Below are 2,893 nucleotides of genomic sequence, written 5' to 3'. Positions count from 1 at the left end.
ACAGAATGAATGTTGCAGTCATAGCAAGATGTGCAGAATTGCAATTTTGAAGGAAGAGTAGTTATTGTAAATGACAAGTTCTAGAGTATGATGGGGAGTGGGAGATTGAAAAAGTGTCTAGAAGTGAGGATGTTAAGAGATAAGGGGACAATGTTTGTGTCATCTATGTAGTTATCCAGGTCACTAAGAAAGACAATAGGGGTAGATGGAACAGGGAAAGATAGAAACACAAAAGCTAAATTCTCTGGTGAGATAAGAAGAACTTTAGAGTAATTGAACAAGCAATGATATGATTCAATCACATATTTATGAAAGAAATTGATTTTTTGTATTAATGAGAAGTGAGTCTCAGACCTCTGCACTGAGTTAATCTCTAGTTTCCTTTGACTTATTTTTGAGACAGGTTATTCTTTACCCAAGATGGGGTTGAACTTGTGATCCTCTCACTTCCTCCTCACAGAAAGGAATCAGAGGCCAAAGAACCGAAAAAGACAATGAGGAGTAAAAGGGAATCTTCCCTACTTTCAGGACCACAGAAACTTGGAGTGTTGAGAGACTCTGCTTAAGAGAACAATATGAGAAGGACATTCTCAAAAAATACAAAGTTTCATTATGTCTTTGATCCATTTTGGCTGTAGTTTTGTGCACAGTGATATGCATGGACCTAGTTTCAGTCTTCAGGATATGGAGAGCCAATTTTTCCAACACCAATTATTAAAGAGGCTATCTTTCTTCCAGTGAACATGTTTAACCCTTTTGTCAGATACCAGGTGGCTGAGTGTCTTTGTAGTAGTGCTTGCATCTTCTAACCTGTTCCATAGATCCTCAGGTCTATTTATGTTTCAGGAAATTAGAGAATCCATATGAGTCAGTAGATTCCCAGACATATTTGAATTATAAAAACTGAACCAAAAATGTATTTTATATAACACAAAAAAATCTAGGCAGTAATAAAGATTCCCCAAAACTAAGAAATGTCCATGTGTTAATGGATTCACTGGTACATTTTACCAGAACTTTATGACAGAATTAATGGCAATATCCCTAAAAAAATGCCAATAATTCTCAAAATTTTCCATAAATTGGAAAGAGAAAGAATACTGCCAAACTGATTCCTGCAAGCTAGCATTGCCCTCCAAACAAAACCAGACAAGGACTTAACCAAAAAAAGAAAATAACAGACCAATTTCCTTAATGAAGATAGATACCAAAATCCCAACAAGATACTTACAAACAGAATGCAATAAAGCATTAAGAGAATCGTATATCACAACCAAGTTGATTTCATCTCTGGGACCCAGTAATTGTCCAATATATATAAATCAATCAATGTAGTACACCACATAAACAAAATGTAAGGGTAAAAAATTACACAATTATCTCACATTTATGCAGAAAAAGGAGTTGACAAAATCCTATCTCCAATCGTGAGCAAAAATATGTTGACAAATTCATATAAAGAGCCTTAACTTAAAATGGTAAAAGTCATCCAACAACAAACCTCCTACCAATGTTATACCAAAATTGGAAAAACTGAAAACATTTCAACTAAAACCAAAAACAGAACGAAAGTGTCCACTCTCACCATTCCTGTGCAATGTGGTACCCATAACTTTAGAACAATTAGGCAGACCAAAAAAATAAAATAGATTAGAATAGAAAAGTAAGAAGTCAAATATTTTTATCACAGATGACATGATCCTTTACATGAAAAACCCAAAAAGTTCCACTAAAAGAGACCTACAACTAATAAATTCAGCAAAATAGCAGTATATAAAATCAATAGTGTTAATGTACACCCACAAAGAAATCAGAAAAACACTCCATTCACAATAAATTAAAAAAGTGAAACTCTTTTCTCATATGCTATATAAAAAAATTAACTCAAAATGAATAAAGAGCTTAATGTAAGACCTGAAACTACAAAAGGAATGCCTACAGAAGATACAGAAAAATATTGGCACAGGCAATGATTTTTTTAGTTAGGACTTCAGAAGTACAGGCAATAAACACAAAATCAAGAATACATTAAACTTAACAGTGTCTGTACAGTAAGAGAAATAAATAGATGGAAAAATGGGAGAAAAGTTATCCCAGTTATTCATCTGTCAGATGGTTAATGTAAATCTATAAAAGTACTCAAAATGCTTAGTAACAACAAAAACCCAATTTTAAAATAGGCAACATTCCTCCAAAGAAATATAAAATTTCAATAAATATATGAAAATGCTCAATATAGTTAACTGCAAGTCAAAATATAATGAGAGATATCCTTTATGGAAGAACTGTCTAGAAGACAGTGAGTTCATGCTCCAGACCCCTTCAATATATCCTGGACAGCAGGAAGACAGTGAGTTTGTACTCCTAGCCTCCTCAACTACCCTCCCCAGAGAGCAGGGCCATCTGGAAGAGGGTAAGACTAATAAGAACCCAAGACCCAGAACAAAAGCCTAGCACACAGACACACACACAATTTGGAGGGCAAAGTAATCAGTGAGGTCAGTAATGTGGAAGCATCTAAAGCAGCAGTGAGGAGACAGCAGCTGCACACTGGAAAACTCCACCAATAGAAGACCAGTCCCAGGCCCCAGGTCCAGAGGCCAAGATTGGCTCTAGACCCAGCACATCTCTGGAGTGTAACATGGACATTATCACAGAAACACCAGAAGAAGGTAGGTCCTTGGAATAGCTACAAAGAACCAGCTACATCTGGAGGACATCCCTCAGGAAAGGACACCCACTTTCATCCTTGAAAGAGTCCTCCTGATAGTGGTAGTGCTGTATATCATGGGAGATTGGCACATACAGAAGACAAAATAATGGAGAATATGGAAAGTGGCATTATGCAGAGATAGAGTATGGCTCTAGACTCCCAGCCCACCTAAGACAAGCC

This window comes from Cavia porcellus, unplaced genomic scaffold (genome assembly GCF_034190915.1).
Source record: "Cavia porcellus strain 051 isolate PalLab524CR breed Dunkin Hartley unplaced genomic scaffold, mCavPor4.1 scaffold_8, whole genome shotgun sequence".
NCBI classification, from domain to species: Eukaryota; Metazoa; Chordata; class Mammalia; order Rodentia; family Caviidae; genus Cavia; species Cavia porcellus.
The sequence above is the reverse complement of the archived record's forward strand: the minus strand, read 5'-3'. Positions refer to the sequence as shown.